General features: G+C 41.5%; 1 protein-coding gene across 1 annotated transcript in view; it reads right to left on the bottom strand.

Moving 5' to 3' along the window:
- PLEKHA2 (pleckstrin homology domain containing A2) overlaps positions 1 to 12,664 on the bottom strand; it is a 69,056-nt gene extending 56,392 nt beyond the window's left edge. Inside the window, exon 1 of the mRNA XM_081129346.1 lies at positions 12,575 to 12,664. The gene's annotated coding sequence lies outside the window, so the exon portion shown is untranslated. The remainder of the gene's footprint in view (positions 1 to 12,574) is intronic.
- Positions 12,665 to 18,929: the final 6,265 nt, after the last annotated feature.

Genomic DNA, 18,929 nt, shown 5'->3' with positions numbered 1-18,929 from the left:
GCACAGCGCGTCCCCGGGAGCCAGAGCGCCCGGGTTGGAGTCCCAGCTCTGCCGCGCCTTGGCCTGGGCACCTGGGCAAATGACTTAACCTTCGGGGGCCTCCGTCTCTGCGTCTGGGTCGTTATGGAGAGTAAATGAGTTAACAATTGTAGTGTTGAGATTACTGTCCAAAAATGAAGTAGATGCTATGTAAGTGTTTTTGAATTTAAAAATTCGATTCTGGTTTTCAGAGTGAAAAGCAACAAAATTCCACCCAACCCCAAGAAAATCTGACTGGAACCCATGGTACCCAGTGTGAGCAATGAGGTAAAACCTCAGATTTCATGGTATGGCTCATATTGAAAATCCATAAAACTCGACTCCCTGTTGGGCCTGCCTGAGTCACTCAATCACAGAGCCACAGATATTTCCTGAGCTCTACTGTGTTGGATGCCTGGGAGGCCGAGAGGAGCCCAAGGCCTTGGGTCCCATTGAGAGGGCACAAGTGTCATGAGAAGGGCATCCTGGAAGGGGCTGGGAGATGAGCCTGCAATGGGGCTCCCTCTTTAGCCCCATTTCTTCTTCCCAAAGCCCCACCCAGCCAGCAAAGCGCCCCTCCTGGAAGCGCCCTGGGAATAAATGGCACAGAGAGTAAGTACTGTCAGCCTTTAGAGGAGAAAGATGTCTCTGTGTGAGGTGGGGGTGGGCTTCGAAATGGGCATTAAAAGAGAGGTGCAGCTGGGCCTGGCGTGGCTCAGAGGTTGAGCATCGACCTAGGATCCAGGCGATCGGGGTTCAATTCTCTGTCAGGGCACATGCCCAGGTTGTGGGCTTGACCCCCAGTCGGGGGTGTGCAGGAGGCAGCCAATCAATGACTCTCTCATCACTGATGTTTCTATCTCTCTCTCTCCCTCCCCTTCCTCTCTCTGAAATCAATAAAAGATATATTTTTTAAAAAATAAATAAAAGAGAGGTGCAATTTGACTCCAGTGGTGGGGGGCAAGAACCTGTTAGGCTGGGGGGAGGGTCATCAGCGCACTTTGAACAATGCTCATACTTCACAGGGAGCCCCATTTTCTGCTGCATTTGATCCTGGCCAGGACCTGGCCCAAGTTAGACTGCAATTGCTGCCGTGATTCCATTCCCTTCCCCCTGGATTTCCTGGTGTTTCCTCAGAGGACCCCCCTGCCCCACCTCCTCCTATAGTGGGCACCACAGAGCAGGTGTTAATTGATTCTGCACCCTGCTGTCATTCTTTTCTGTCTCATGACTGATACATTTTGAAGGCATTTCCATTGCCTGATTTTATGATTTTATGCTTTAATATTTTTCAGTACAATAAACAGCCCTGCTGTCTGAAAATGTGACTGCCTGTGGGGAAAGGCATGTCCAAAAAAGGGCCTTTCACATCAGCTATTTAAGTCCCCTCATTGTATCCGTGCAAGATGAGGTTCAACAATTTGCCCAAGGTTTTGCAGCTAGTTAGCGACAAAGGTGGTTCTAGAAGCTAGGGTTGACTACTCTCAGAATCTTCTAGTATTAGTATAGAAACATCCAAGAAGATAAAGACTTCTGGCCCAGAACCTAAGAGTCTAACCAGAAATCCTTTTACTCTAGCCATTTATTTATGCATTTTCTATTACTTTTCAGAGTTAATGGCTGGGTGACTAGATGACATAGTAACCTTCGGTGGTGAGCCAGGGCACCCTTCAGGGGACTACGTTGTTCTCTCCTCAGACATACCCATTATATAAGGTACCAGGCTGCAGCTGGGGCCAGTTAATTCTGTTGGGGAAAGTGGGACTGTAGAGGCCAAGGCCATTGGTTGATCCTGGTTCAGGCAAGTTAATTTTACACAAAGATAAATTGCTCCAGGGTCACACATTGCACCTCTAATGCTAGCTAGTCATTTTATCAATGGTTAACTACTGGTTTTAATAGCAAAGCACCATCCATTTCCAGAGAGATTACTCAAACTACTATTGTTCTATTGAGTCATACTCATTCAACAATTATCTGAACCTGTTACCATGTTTCCTCCCATATATCTTGCATTTACTTATTTGCCAAATACTTATCAAATGCTAATTGCTTTACATGTATTATCTCACTTAAGTCTTACAACACTGGGAGCAAGTTTTTCTTATTGCCCCATTTTATAGGTGAGGCGACTGAGACAGAGACCAAGCCTAGGTACAAACCTGTGCAGCCTGGTTCCAGAGCCTGCCTTCTTAGCCACTGAGTTTGTGAAGGATACAGAAAGATATAAACCAAAACTCTTTTCCCTCCACATTTTTGATAATTACTATTTAGAATCTCCATTCCATTTCACCTAGCAATTCCATGTCCAAGGATATGTCTTACAGAAAATCATCTTCACATATATGTGGTACATATGGAATGTATGTGTGTATATGGAATGTGTATGTGTATATGGGCTATATACACACATATTCTCTGAAGCATTGTTTATAATGGTGAAAATGGAAAATCACTCTCATGATCATTAACAAGGAATTTAATAATATTGGTACATTCATTCAATCTTATACTATGCAGCTGTTTAAAAAATGAACTACATCTCTATGTAAAAAATGCTAAATATTTTCAGTAGAAAGAGGGTACAAAGCTGTCCGTATAGTATAACCCCCTTTCCGTAAATAAAAATTATACATGTATATCGCATGAAAAAGGTCTAGAGGACTGCATTCCAATCTGTTAATCACAGTTTTCTTAGGGCAGGGGAAGAGGGGCTATAATGGTGGATCTCAGTTTCTAAGAGATGTATTTCTGTAATGTTTAAAATTTTTTGCATTAAGTATGCATGCACTTGGTTATGAGAAAACAATAATTATTTAAATTTTTAATAAAAAATTAAAAAGCTCTATGAAAAAGCATACTGCAGCCCTCAAGGAACCCATCATTTATTAGGGAGGGCATATAACATGTACAGAAATAACTATCATAAAAGCCAGAAACTGATATGTGCAGAAAGGAGAGAAGAGATGCAATTTTATGGCAAATCACAACCAGCTAGGGTTGAGAAGTGCAGAAGGAAATGTATGAAGGACATTTTAGGAGGTGGGGGTGGGGTGAAAATAGGTGGATTCCAGATCAAGAGACTGTCAAAGGCCAAGCAGAGAGGCAGGGATACAGGGAAGTGTGACGGGTCCAGTTCAGCTGGAGCACCGAAGGACTGATGAAGGATTTTCATGAGGAACAAAACAAGAAAGAAAGGTAGCTGGAGTGTCTTTATTGCTCAGCTAATAAGCTGTGCTTATTACTTTAGGCATCAAGAGCCACTGAAGGCTTTTGAGCAAGGAAGTGACACAATTGGAAGTGAATAAGCAATTTCGTAGTGATTGCACAGTAACTGGGCTCTAGCACCAAGCTGCCAGGGTTCGACACCTGACTGGCACTAATTAGCTGTGTAGGCATGGACCAGTGATTTTACTTCTTTCTCGGTGGGTCTATAAAATGGGAAAGGTGGTGATAACAGATAACCTATCTCATACTATTGTGTTGAGACTGATTGAGTTAATGTTTTTAGGGCACATGGTAAATACTGAGAATTTCTGTTAAATTTTTAAAAATCAGCCTAGCCGGGCATGACTCAGCAGTTGAGCATCGACCTAGGATCCAGGAGATCGAAGTTCAATTCCCGGTCAGGGCACATGCCCGGGTTGTGGGCTCGATCCCCAGTCCAGGGTGTGCAGGAGGCAGCTGATCAATGACGACTCTCTCATCATTGATGTTTCTGTCTCTCTCTCTCTTCCTCTCCCTTCCTCTCTCTGACATCAATAAAGAAATATTTAAAAAAATAAAAATCAGTATACCTTTGGACTAAAATCTTTGTGTTTCATTTTGAAACTTTTATTACAGAGAGCTAACATTATGTGATAAACTATTATCTATTCTTCCTACTTTCACAGGATTGTAGATTATTAATCTCATTTTACAGATGGGATAATTAAGGATTCAGGAGAGATACAATCTCAGAATCACATCACCAGTTATGAGTTGAATTCATGAGTTCAGTGATCTCTGTTCAACACTCAGGGTTCTCTCTTAGCTCAAATTCTCAGAGCCTTAAAAATGGGAAAAATGAGGAGTGGAAGAAACTTTGGCAATTTCTGTTCATAGGGTAAGGGAAAGAGCAGTATAGGACAGTAATAAAGTAAAATCAAAAAAGATAAAAATTTGGTGGAACACCTGGAAGTTTGTATATAAAATAAAACATAAAATATAAATATATACATATATAATGCTGAATTATGCCCCTCACTTCCAAAATCATATGTTAAAGACCTAACTAGAAATGAGATTGCATTTGAAGAAGCGCCTTTAGGAGGTAATTAAGGTTAAATGAGGATGTAAGGGTGGGGTTCTAACCCTGCAGGATTGGTAGCCTCATAAAAAGAAGAAAATATCTCTCCCTCTCTCCCCAGGCACCCAGGAAAGGCCATGTGAACACACAGCAAGGAGGCAGCCACCTGCAAGTCAAGAAAAGAGCTCTCATCAGAACCCAACCAGATCGTGGACTTCCCACCTCTAGAACTATGAGAAAATAAATTTCTGTTGTTTAAGCCACACATTCTGTAGTATTTTTTATACACAAACACACACATACATATATACGTATATCATATACACATGCCAAAATTATTTCCCAGTAACAAAGTTTAGGAAACATTGCTATCCTGCTAAATCTGCCACTAACATAAACCTCAAAACTGAGTGTGCATCCTGTCCGCAGAAATAAGTCTGCCTGCTAAATGCACCGTTCCTATTGATTCGTGCTGATGGCATTGTTTTTCCGTCAGTTTGAATAAGTGCTGTGCACAGCTAGGATTCTGCATCCCCAGCGATGCCCTGTGATTATGTGGGAGGAACTGGGCCTGTGGAATCAGAGAGCAGGAATGGATACCTTAGCTCTGAATCCATAACCACGCTTCAGCAGTATATTTAACTTTACTTTTGCTTAGACTAGTTACATGATTCATTTCCTCAGCCCCGAGCCTACATGTGGGCTATTATTACTAAATACTCATGGATGAATACAGTCAAAGTTGTTAGCTAGAAAAGACCCCACCCAGTTTTCCAAGAGATTCCTAAGGTAGTCAGCAAAGTAAGTTGGCTTTTTCATCAGTGGTTCTGAACACAAGGTGATTATTACAAAACAAAGAAAAGCAAGAAGGCTATTTGGACAGATAGATTTATGTCTTCCCATTATTTTAATAGGAAAAACACACACACTGTACAGAGTTCAAAAGGTACAAATAGTAAGAATGAATAAATATTTTTCCCATTTGTGTCCCCTAAACACTGTTTTCTTCCCGAGAGGTAATCAACTTGTGTGTGTATATGTGTGTTTAATAATAAAAATATTCAGTTTGCAAAGATATACCTTAAAATGTCATTATCTGAGGGCTAGATTTACAGGTGATTTTTTAAAATCTTTATTTCTGAATTTTCCAAGTATTCTTCAATAAGCATGCATTACTTCATGATCAGAGAAAAATAGTTTTACAAGTTAATAAATAGTTTTTAACTTAAAAGTACCTCAGAGATCTCATAGCTGCTTCATGATTCTTTAAAAAAATTAAAAATTAAAAAAACAACAACAAAAAAACCCACCAACCATGGAACTAATTTTATCCTCAACTTAGAAATACTTGTCAGTCTGTGGATACATTTTTCAAAAAATTTTAGCCAATTTTGTAGCCATTCACATGAAAACTGCCACTGGAAAAGATATATAAAATCTGATTAGTAGCTTGAACCCTGAGACCTAGTGAAACTCAGTATGAGTCACTGGAGACAGGTAATTTGCTCAGGAATCTTCATTCAAATTTCATTGTAATTTGTACAATGGCTCCACATGTCTATCCAAACTGTATTAAAATTAAGTATAACACAAGGCTGGAGAGTTAGGCCCAGTCCAGCTTACCTCCTTCATTTAGTAATTAAACAATAACAAGTTAAATTTATCCTTACACCTCATACTTAATGATGCTGTGAATGTTCTAACTAGATAAGTAGCCAGATGCACCCTGCAGCGTCTGATGTCAGAAGATGTCAGAGTCGTGGCTCACTGAAAAGACACACACGGACAGGAACTTGACCCCCATCTAGAGGTTGCCCTCTGGCAGCTTCAATCTGGAATAGGATTCTGAATCCAGAAGGTGAGAGGGTAGGGGCCTCTGAGTAGCCAAAGTCCCTGCCTTAAGAAGAGCCTTTTTTAGGCTTGCTTATGGGTTCTGATTGAATATCTAATTTCCAAAGGTCCAATTATGTGGTTTCCTAGCCCTCAACAGAATAGAGAAGCGACTGGAGATGGAGGAAGGGAGGGGACAGAGGGGGAAATGACTTTCTTCAGCTCATTCCTATGTCCCTAAATGGATTAGCTGACAACCACAGAGGAAGAGAAAGAAAAGTTGACGGCATTCCCAGAGGTTATATGTGCTCAAGATGACCTTCATCATTCCTAGTGATGACGCTGGGGTAGGAAAACGTGGCTGAACAGTGATCAGTGTCTTTATTTTAGGTGGAAAGTTTCATGTGGTTTTGCTGGTAGGGGCAGTGACCTCTGAGGACCAGACTACCTCTGAGGTGGTAAGAGGAGACTTAGAATTCACTCACACTCTCTTATGTTTTTAAAACATGATATTGTGTGCATTATGTACCTTAGGCTTGGTAATAAAAATTTTAATTATTTTAAATGACTTTACAAATAAAGTCTGTGAAAATAGAAGTGTTTAAATTAAAAATATTGAAGAACTGAAATCATTAAACTCCCGGAAGAAAACATAGTGGGTAAGCTCCTTGCCATTGGTCTTGGCAATGATTTTTTTGGATTTGACACCAAGAGCAAAGGCAACAAAAGCAAAAATAAACAAGTGGGACTACATCAAACTAAAAAGGTTTAGCACAGAAAAGGAAACAATCAGCAAAATGAAAAGGCAACCTACAGAATGGGAGAAAATACTTGCAAACCATATATCCAATAAGGGGGTTGATATCCAAAATACATATGGAATTCATATAATTCAATTACAAAAAAACCAATCTGATTAAAAAATGGGCAGAGGAATTAAATAGACATTTTCCCAAAGGAGACATACAAATGGCCAACAGGTACATGAAAAGGTGCTCAACATTCCTAATCATCAGGGAAATGCAAATCAAAACTGCAGTGAGATATCCCCGCGCACCTGTAAGGATGGCTACTGAGAAGACGAGAGATAAGTGTTGGTGAGGGGGTGGAGAAAAGGGAACATTTTCACACTGCTGGTGGGAATGTAAATTGATGCAGTCACAATGGAAAACAGTATAGAGGTTCCTTAAGAAGTTAAAAATAGAACTAGCACATGACCCAGCAATGCCACTTCTGCGTATATATCAAAAGGAAATAAATCACCATCTCAAAGAGAATATCTGCACTCCGTGTTCGCTGCAGCATTATTCACAATAGCCACGACATGGAAACAACCTAAGTGTCCATCGATGGATGAACAGATATGAAAATGTGACATATAATAATAACATGATATATAACAACATTAAATATATAATATTATTCAGCCATGAAAAAGAAGACAATCCTACCATTTGTGGAAACATGGAAGGCACTTGAGGCTATTATGCGAAGTGAAGTAAGTCAGACAGAGAAAGACAAATACTATCTGATCTCACTTATATGTGGAATCTTAAAAAAAAAAAAAAAAAGAACTCATAGAAACAGAGGACAGATTCGTGGTTGCCAGAGGCAGGAGTTGGGGGTGGTACATGAGTGAAGGTGCTCGAAAGGCACAAAGGTAACATAAATAACTCTGGGGATGGAATGTACAGTACAGTGGCTACAGTTAACAACACTGCATTGTATATTTGAAAGTTGCTAAGAGAGTAGATCTTAAAAGTTCTCATTACAGAAAAAAACATTTGTAACTATGTGAGGTGGTGGATGTTAACTGAATTTATTGTTGTGATCATTTTGCAATACACACATATGTCAAATTATTATGCTGTACAATGTAAACTAATACAACATCATATCGGTTGTATCACAATAAAAATGGGAAAAATTCAAAAGATGCCAAAAAATATTGTACCACAATGAGATATCACTACATACCTATCAGGATGGCTAAAATAAAAAATAGTGACAATGTCATATGCAGGCAGGGACAAAGGGGAATTGTTCATGGTTCATTGCGGGTGGGGATGTAAGATAGTACAGCCTCTCTGTACATCATAATTCTCTAAATATTCATTCTGACTGTTGTGTGTAACAGTAGTTTGTTCCTTTTGATTGCCAAATAGCATTCCATGGTATGGATCTACCATAATTTGGTAGATAGCTTGGCAGTGTCTTTAAAAGAAAAAGAAATTAAACATGCAACTATCATAAGACTCAACAATTACACTTCTGGGCATTTATCCCAAAGAAATAAAGACTTAAATTCACACAAAAGCCTGTACATGAAGCTTGTAGCAGCTTTATTGATAATAGGCAAAACTGGATACAACCCAGATGTCCTACAATTGGTGAACAGTTAAACTATGGTAGATCTATACCATGGAATGCTATTCAGCAATAAAAAGGAACAAACTACTGAGACACACAACAGCCTGAATGAATATTTAGAGAATTATGATAAGTGGAAAAAAGACAGCCCCAAAAGGTTACATACTGTATAATTGATTCATTTACAAAACATTCTTGAAATGACAAAATTATAGAAATGGAGAACAGATGAGTCATTGTCAAGGATTAAGAAGGGTGTGGGGTAAGAGGGACGTGTGTGTAGCTAGCTATACAAGGGAGACACAGGGATCCTCCTGCTGATGGAAATGTTCTGTCTCTTGGCTGCAAAATTCTGAATATCCTGGTTGTGATATTGTACTATGGTTTACAAGATGCCACCATTGGGGGAAACTGGGTAAAGGGTACACAGGATCTCTCTGAATTATTTCTTACAACTGCATGTGAATCTACAATGATCTCAAAATAAAAGGTTTAATTTTAAAAAAAAAATAAACCTAAAAAATATTAACAGCTTTGTGCTACAATAGATATTATCTAGTTTTAAAAATCACTTGTGGTGAGGCATAACCCTCTTGACCCTAGATGAACTAAGGCATCACCACTTACAAACTCCACACCCTGGTTAAGCAGTTTCACATATTGTGGCTGTACTTAAATTGTGGTGAACTAACGTTTAGTCTTTAGTTCTGAGATGAAGAGCAGTGTTTTATTTCTCTCCTACCTCAACTGCTACAATTCCTATTGCATAGCTTACCCCAAGGCCATTTCCTCTGCCATTTGGGCCTATGGTTGCTTCCCTCCATTTTTCTGCCTTCCTTAAAAGGAAAGTTTTTAATACTTGGAGAAATTCCCCCAGAACCTCAGCTGGTATGCAAGAAAGTCACTTTCCTGCAACAGGGTGCACATCAGGCTTGGTTAGATCATTTCAACTAGTTACCATAAAACCCTGCTTCCCTATATTCAGAAGGTGGCAAGCAAACATCACAGTAGAAGTCCGTTAGAATGCATCTCCTAATTATATGTTACTGAGTACACCATGAGTCAAATCACGGCCACTGAAATGTAACTGCATATTCTTGAAATAGTTTGGCTGTGAGGTCTAGGGGCTGATTTATTTCTGGTTTCTCCAATTTAAGCCCTTGCGCCGTGACCCTGTAGCTACCACCCAGTTTAGAGTAGATGGGCAGCATGTGAAAGACAAAGAACTTTGAGAGGAAACCTCTGAAATTGTAGGTAGGATGATGCCTACAGTTTAACTATTCAAAGTTGCAAAGGATCTAAAAATATAAGTACTCTGTTATGAGCAGAAATGTCAGTAAGAGGGTGATATAAGAGTGGTTTTCAAACTTTTCATCACAACACACCCTAAAAAGTGATGGAAAACAAGGTAACCCTTTGCACATTTTTAAGTTGACAACTGCAACTTTTAATCATAAGTTTGAGTGGTTGAAAGGATGTATTCTGCAGATTGTTAAGTGTTTTAAAATGAAACTTTTATTATTTTTTAAATGTATCCAGTAGAATCTAAGAACCATAGTCATTTGACACATCCTTTCTTTTTCAAAATAAACAAGCAGTTATTTAACAGTCAGAATATTAAATCATTCCCTTTCCCTTAACTTATTCCACTTCCCCTAAAGAATCGTATCAAAATGTCATATATTTTTATGACATCATTTATTGTTTAATCATCTTTTATTGATTACCCTATCATATGTTCTGAAACAAAAATGCATATGTAAATTGATTTTACAATTTAAAAAACATCTTGTGACCATAAGCCTCCCAGTGTTAAAATCGTCTTTGAGACTAATTCATCATTACAATTATTAGTAACAAAATAAATATATATTTTATTGATCATTAAACATAAAACAGTAAAATATTGGACATTATTCTCTTAATGAGATGGATGAAGATGGATTTTTAAGTATAATGTATTTCTATATACTTATACATATATGTAGTAGTTCAAATATCCATCAATTAATATTACTTTTTGCAAGAATGAGCAGGTTCAGCATCAACATCCTCCCTAGTTCTCATTTTTATAAATGTAGGTGCTGAGAAGCCTTGTTCACATTAATAAGAAGACGGGGCTGTAGGAGTTTTGTATGACAATGTCCAGGGCTAGTGAGAAGGAAGGAAAACTGGGACATATTTCTGGGCTTATGGCTTCAGAGAGAGGCCTGGAATGACTTCATTGCCTATGAATACAAACCCTTTGTGAAGATTTCTAGTCAGTCCACCTTTGCCAGGAAACTTGAAATTTGTTTTTCAGCAGGGCTGAATTTGGCAATGTCATTCCATTCTTTGAACTCCTTCAAGCCATAGGTCAGATGTCACTTAGAGATAGATCTTCCTTCAAAAATTATCCTATGGGGAGGTTGTGCAGGGAGCTTATGGGAACACTCTGTACTTTCTGCTCGGTTTTTCTGTGAACCTGAAACGGCTCTCTAAAAAATAAAGTCTATTTTATTTTTTATTTTTATTTTTTAAATATATTTTTATTGATCTCAGGGAGAGGGAGAGAGAGAAACACCAATGATGAGAGAGTTATTGATCGGCTGCCTCCTGCACGCTCCCCATTGGGGATCCAGCCCGCAACCCGGGCATGTGCCCTGACCAGGAATCAAACGGTGATCTCCTGGATCATAGGTCAATGCTCAGCTGCTGAGCCACGCCAGCCAAGCTAAAGTCTATTTTTTAAAAAACTTACTGTGCTGATCCATCAGTGGTCAACTCAATTAGGTTTTTCTCCAAATTTTACAGGAAACCATGCATTGGAAACTACCTAGCTGGTGAAACGATACGTATCTGTTTCAAAAGTCTTTTGCTTTTTCAACACAAACACATATATTTCTAATTGGCCCTGGTCTTGGCCCTGGATGTTTTTTTACAACCAAGGACAATGCCTTTCTTTCCCTTTTTGAGAAGTGAGAGAAGACACTTGAGAAAGGCCAGGTGGAAGCAGAGAAGACCTGGTGCGAAGCCGGCTCTCACTCCATCTCAGGCAGGTTGGGAAGATGATCCCCTTAAAACTCTGTACCCTGTGGGCGCCTATCATTTACACATCACTGGAGTAAGGTGATTTCAAAACTACCTCAAATACACAGAATTGTAATGTCAGATTTTTTAGTTATTTTATTTGCTGCTTATTTGAAATTCAACTTCAACAGTATCAAATTCTTGTTACGAGGTGAGAAAAATGAGACCTGGAAAGACTGAAGTACTCGAAGAGGAAGCAGGGCCTTTTATTTCTCCCTCCACCTAATTCTCAAATGCAATTATCGCTTCCTCAGCTCTCATCATGGGGTTGTCCGCCCTCATCTCTCCCCCTACATTTTCCCCATCCTCTTGCCCAAAAAGCTAAAGTTTAAGCAGAAACAACCACAAAGAAATGGGTGGACGGCATTCACGAGCGAAGGACAGCTTTTGGAGGGAACCAGGGCGAGGAGACGGATTTGACAGGAGCAGAGAGTGTGTGTGGCCTCAAAAACAGACACTGGTAGGAGAGGGGCAGCAGCCGCTTCTTTCAGGTCAGGAACCCAATTTATATAAAATTTGCGAATATTCTCTTTTACAGTCTAGCCCATGGACACATAATAAAAAATATTACTCAAGGCCAGCTACATTCCTGATGATATTTGGTGCTCTCCTGAGCTGTTCCTTAGGAAAGATACTGACCAGGCCTTGGGTTTTTCTCCCCTCTCCAGTTCCTATTTACAACCACTGCCCTCTGTCACTCCCCTCTCCTCTCCCAAACACCAAAAATAATTTGAATCTCAAGCCTTTTTTTGGCCTTCCTGTGGGTGTGGGAGGGCCTCCTTTGGGAATAGTTCTGGATCTAGTCTGCTCCATCTGTAATTTGGCAAAATCTCTGTCTGCGCCCCGCCCCCACCTCCTTTTCTTAACACACGGGGAGTTGAGTTTGAGTTCGAGCTCCCACCACCTTCCAAAGAAACCCCCTCCCCCTTACCTAATCCTTAGATAACAAAAGTGAAAGGAGCCCCCAGGGCGCCCCTGTGGCCTGCGGCCTCCACTTACCCCGCCTGGTTGTGGGAGAACCGGGCTCTGCTGCAAAGGACAAGGTGACTGAGAGGAGGAAGGCGAGATGTGTGTGCCCTTCGCCTCAGGAGCCCCAAGGCAAGTTCCTGTTTCAGAGACGGAGTTTTAAAAACTGATTAAGTCCAGAGAGGGGTGTGTGTGTGTGTGTGTTTCCCTCTCCCCAATTCACCCACGTGGTCCCCTTGATATCCCTCTGGCGGACAGCTGATCTACCTTAATAAAGTCTCTCTACATTCACCCCCTTCACCCCTTCCCCACCCCTGTTCCTCTGCCTTCGGGGGCATTCCTTAGCTGCAGTCTCAATACTCTGGTAAATTTTTGTTTCTGACAAGAAAAAGAAAAGGAATATAAACATGAGAAAGGACGGCACATCTAAGAATTTCTGTGGTTTGGGACAGCTTTCGCCGAAGGTTTTCCTGACTTGTTTTCCCCTCTTGGTTTCCATGCCGAGGACGCTGCGGGTGACCTGTGGAACTTGGGTTCTTCCTCCGGCCATGCACGAGCCGCTCTCCTTAGATTTGGAGTTGGGAGGGGGGAGGGAAGAGGGGGGGTGCCCAAGGATGAAGAGCCAGTTTCGGGCAGGCTCTTCCGTGCCAGCCAGAGCCTCTGCCTTCAGGGGGCTGTGGGCCACTGAGCCAAAAAGACTGCGCCCCTGGGTGCCTGGCCAAAGATGCACCAAAGGAGGGTCTCACCTCTTCATTATAATAGCACCTGTATATTCCTCCGTTTTATCAGTTTCCTTATATTAAAACGGGTGTAATGATGCCTAACACACAATGTAAGGAATAAATAAAATGTGTAAGGAATAAATAAAATGAAAGTGCCCGGTATAGTTCCTGGCATACATTAAGTTAATGTTTGTTGAACATCACATTATGTTGTATTTGTTTACCTGTTTGTCTTCCCTGCTGGACTCTGAACATCTTACTCATTTTTATATCCCCTTTAACTACCAAAGTGCCTGGAATATAGTGAACACTCAATACATATATTTCAATTAATTCATCAATTAATTAATACCTGGTCCCACCCCCAACCTGGCCCCATTTCCCTTGCTGGTCAAGAGTGTAGTCTTTGCCCTCTCTCAATATGTGTCCTGGATCGAGGTCCTGGAACCATCCACCAAGGACCATCAAGGACCATCAGCTCCTTGAGGGAATCCTCCAATGTAAAAAAGATCAAGACAAACAAATGGGGCAATATGGGGGGAACTTGGAAGAAACAGAGAAAATCCAGGTAGAGAAAAAAAATTCAATAGGAGGGCTGAAATATAACGTTGAGGAAATCTACCAGAAACTGAAATGGAAAAACAAAAAATTAGAAAGTAGTAAAGATGAAAACCGTTAGATACAAACACAGGAGTCTCAGTAAAAGTTACTAAGTAAAAGTTACAAAAAGAGAAAAGAGAGCAGCTAAGTCAAGATAGAATCCTAGACCTGAACTACATCAGTTACCAAATCAGAAGGGCCAAGGAGTGCCCAGCACAGTGAATGAAAAACAGACCCACGTCAAGAGACGAGTAAAATTTCAGAACTTCTGAGGTAAAGAAGAGGCTTCAGAGAGACCTTTCTCTTTTTTTCCAGAGAGACAAATGCAGGTCATACCCAGAAATGTCCAGGAATCAGAATGGCATCAGACTTCTGAACTGCGGTACTGAAATCAGAGGAAAAAGAGATCAAGGCCTTCAAACAACCTTGAAAAAGAAAAATATTTTATAGCCTACCCTTCCATACCCAACCAAAGTATAGTTCAATCATGAAGAAAGAATAAAGGTATTCCTCAGGCTCGTATTGTCTCAGAACATCCACTTCCCAAGGGGGGGCTGGGGCTGGGTGGAGGAGAGCAAGGGGGGGGGGGCAGTGAGACATCTGTAACGGTGTCAACAATAAAAACAAAGTTAAAAGAAATTCACTTTCCATTCACCCATTCTCAAGAAGCTACCAGAAGATGTGTTCCTCTAAAATAAGGGAGGAGACAAACTTAGACGGACCCTGGAAACTGTAGACCTAACACAGGAGAGAAGTGGAGGGGATTCCTAGGGCGGAGATGAAGTTTTAAAATAAAGGCTGTACCTCCGACCTAGGGGAAAGGCAGTCCGCATCCGAGCTGGGGAGAGAAATGCAGGACAGCTGGAGCCTGGAGTCCGCCCGAGAAAAAGTAAATGGGGAGATCACCTGATGCGTATGAATGTTGAGAGAGTTTTAAAGGAATTCTTAATTCTTATTAATAAAATTATATTCTTAATTATAAAGTTAAGAATTTTATACTTCTTAAATCACAATAATTTATAAAGTTGGAAGAATGAATTAATGACAGATACATAGAAAACCAATTAAGCAATAACAACAATAAAGAGGCAGTTATTAATTCCAGGAAAAACAGAAAGTTATATGGAAAAGAGAACTCAGGTTCTCACAATGTGCTACATGGCCCTTCACTGAACAATGTTTATGTAAATGCTGATGTAAACATTAAACATTGATTTGATAAAAAGTGTTATGTGACTGGAAGGGAGAGTACGAAGAGAACTAAAATCTCATATTTCATAATAAGATGTCCATAGAAGGAAAAATAAAAAGCTAGCAGCATACGCATAATATATAAAACCAAGAAGGTAAAAAGCATAAGACACAGCTGAGTTTAAAGTGAGTGCCTCTCAGGTGAGGGCGGCAATTACAGAAATGAGCGACATTTTTTTGGTTACAGCCTTATAGTACTAATTGCTCTATTTAACTGTGTGCATCTGTCGCTTGGATAATGGTAATTTGGAAGTCAGCGAAACAGGCATTTGGAGTTCTGGTCCCAGTTTCCTCCCTCCTATTGAAACGATCTCAGTTCCTTGCTCGTCAAATGAGGGGCCAGTGACGCCCAGCTCCCCCTTTCCCAAGGTGGGGGCTAATCAGAGCCCCGTAGGTGGAATCTTCTCCTTCTCTGAACTCCTGGCACTAGATGTCCCTCCCTTTCCCAGGATGGCTATAATATTTATTCAATGGCTAAAGTAAACTGGAGGAGACTTGGGGGCATCTTTATGGAATTGGGGGGAAGTTTTTATTACATTGTCTTTATATAGATGATGATAAGATGCCAAGGGTGGGGGCCGTCTTGGGAAGCCTGGTCTCTACCATCTGTTTGTTTTCTAACATGCTCTGCTCTCTGATAGTCCTTGTATCCTAAACCTGATCAAATATTCTTGGCCTTTCTCCCCAAACCAGCTGAAAACTCTTCTAATGGTAGGGACCATAACTAATGTGTGTTTTGGTTGGTTGTTTTGTTTTGTTTGCATCCCCCACAGAGGGTGGTAGTAGCTTGATAACTATCAGCTGAGCAGCAGGGGGAGGCTTTTCTGTCTTGCTGAGAGGTCTTGCAGTGCCTGTGTCCCTAAAGGGCACACATTTATTTTACAAGAATAATTAGAACCGGATGACAGTGGGGTATTTTTGTCAAAGGGCCTGAGGAACTGCTTGAGTGGTTCTCTGTACCATCTGTTTCTATTTCTTGTTGGTTGCTTTGTCCAGTTCCTAGAGACATGCCTGGGTTCGGAATCAGAAAACACCAGGACTTCAGCTGTACTCTGTCCTTAACATCCTGGGGAGCCTTGACAAAGTCAGGTAGGAGCAGTTAGCCTCATTTTCTGCCCCCATAAGATAAAAGGAATAGACCAGCTGATCGCGAGAGGCCCTGCTGGTGCTAAGATTGCAGGAGTCACGACTGTTTACAAACATGTGGCCGCGCTGGCAGGGCTGCTGCGGGCCCCATGCTGCCCTGCAGAAAGAAAGGCTGGCTCCGAGGTACCGGGCTGCTAAGCGTGGAGGAAAGGGGGAAAAGGGAGAGCACCAGGTGGCAGAGGGCCGAGCCTGCGACAGATGTGAAAGGGGAAGTAAAACAATGCACAAGTACACGCAGGTGGAATAATTCATGAGGAAAAGAGCACCTCCGCCCATTTCACTTCAGGTGACTTTGGTAAGAAGGTGCCATTTGCCTGCACAGTTTGCTCGAAGCTTAATAATGCCAGAAAATAGTAACGATGTTATTTCTATCAGAGCTCCTGTTTTTTCACTGGGGAAAAGCCAGTGAGCATTTGGTGTGAGGGCTGGGATGGGCTGAGGTGGGAGGAAGGGAAATCTGGAAAGCAGTTGCGTAATGACCGGTCATGGAGAACTGGTTATGGCATTTAGTTGGCCCAGCACACGTGTACACGCCTGGTCTTTGGAGAAGGCCCCCTCCCCCCACCACTACCCTCCTGAGAAACGCTCCTTCTCCTTCCCCAACTCTGGTTCCAGAGGGAAGTCTGGCACCATGTTCTCCTGAACCTGGGCCTTCCTGGTACAGTCGCTTGATCACCAATGGACACCTCCTCTAATTTGAACCCATCGTGGCATCCCACCCACCTGGCTCCATTGATTGATCCAGGGTGAATCTATGAGCCACATCTGGCCAGTCAACTTATTTGGGGGATATTTTAAATTAGAGCTGGGGAAATCTAGATCCTCTCATGTGTATCAAAGTTGGGTGTGAGATCACCTATGGCTGGTGGAGAAAGTTGCCCTGAGAGACTGCAGGCAGGAAAAAACAGAAAAGACTATTAGAGAAAAATAACCTAGGGAAGAAAAGCCAATTGTAGTATTATTTCTAGGAAATTATTATTTACAGTCTCCTTTCTTTGTTAATGAGTTTAATTTATTGTTATTTGAAATTTACCTTATTCAAATAAACATGTAAGAGAATTACAGAAATGGGGCTATGCGCTCTGATAGCATGCACTCCCACTGAGTAGGGTTTAGACTGAGGAGCTGGTTCTTGGTCTCAGGTGCACACACCACACTATTAAATTCCTGCCCAAATGTTCAAGCAGCAGGTTAAACGCCGTGATGTACTTCATCCCTCCGTTGGCCTTCTGGGGGACTGAAACCTTTGGTTCTTTCCTCGGAGAGCCCAGGCAAGGAAAGGGGTCTCTCACATGGCCCTCTGCAAACTGTTTCTTGAGTTCTGGCATCACGAGCACCTGTGTGGCCAGCAATGAGGACAACCATCCTATGGAGTCTCAAGGAAGGCCCTACACAGCACTGAGTGTCGGACATCCCTTCTGTTCACGTACAGACCTGTCCTTAGAAAGAACTGATGCTCGGCTCTGGTTTCTCCTGTTCACACTCATGCCCTCTCCTTCCCCAGCTTAACTGCTGTCTTTCCCTTGACTTCAGCTACCATATGTGTTGACAACAACTCCTAAATTTGGGTCTGTGGCTTGGACCTTTCTCCTTAACTCTACATTCCCATAGCTAATTGCTTCCTGGTCTCCTACCTCTAATGTCCCAAACCTTATATACCTACAGCTGACCTCATTGATTATTCTTCATAAGTCTCTCTCCCGCTTTCCCTGTCTCTATAAAGGATAACCATCCACTCGGTTGCCCAAGCCAGAAACCTAAATGTCAACCTTACTCCTTCCTCTCTCTCGCCACCCGCATGCATTTACTCATGAAGCCGGAGCGATTCTCGCAGCTTCACATCTCTATTCCACACCCTCCTCCCCATTCACGGCCTTAGTTCAGGCCCTGTCATCTCTTGTTTGATGTATCAGTCGTTCACTCATTCGGTGTCTAGGGAAAAGTTGTTGAAAAAGACAAGGATGACCCCTTCCTTCACGAAGGGTATTTGAGGGACAAAAGACAGTAATAATTAAACAAACAAAAGAATCACATGTTTACAATATATTAAAGAGATAGGAGGGACATAAGTGTTCTCTTGAAGGAGGTGAGATTAAAACTGAGACTTCCTGGTTGAGAAGTAAGAGTCACAGGGAGGGCCAAGGCAAGAGTAATAGCAAATAAGTGCAAAGGTCCTGAGGTAGAAAAAACTTGCCCTGTTTGAGAAGCTGACAAAGAGCCCTGTGGCTTTTTGAATATTCCCCTGAGAAGGCCGTGTACATGATGTCATCAAGAAATAGGAGGGGCCCTTCTGGGCAGTGATGAGAAGCCTGGATTTCATTTTAATCTCTTGGAAGATTTTAAGCAGGAGAATGAGAAGTTTTCTAGGGTCTACCCTTCCAATCCTTCCTCATTATGGCTTCCAGTTTGTTCCTTCTATAACAAAAATTTAATTATGTGTCTTTGTGGTCTTAAAAACTTTTCCATGGCTCCCATTTGCTTACAGAGCAACACCCAGACTTCCCAGCCTGGCGCACATGGGCCTTCATGTTTTTCTGCTTTCTTATTTCTCCCTGTGCCTCCTTAGCCCCTTTGCTTTGGCTGAGCACAGTGACTTCCAGATCCCCTGGTGGATTCTGCTATTTCATGATTTGTCTCTTCTGAGCACAGTGTTCCCTGCCCCATCGTCA

Source organism: Miniopterus schreibersii (genome assembly GCF_964146895.1).
Source record: "Miniopterus schreibersii genome assembly, chromosome: 2".
NCBI lineage: Eukaryota > Metazoa > Chordata > Mammalia > Chiroptera > Miniopteridae > Miniopterus > Miniopterus schreibersii.
The sequence above is the reverse complement of the archived record's forward strand: the minus strand, read 5'-3'. Positions and strand labels throughout refer to the sequence as shown.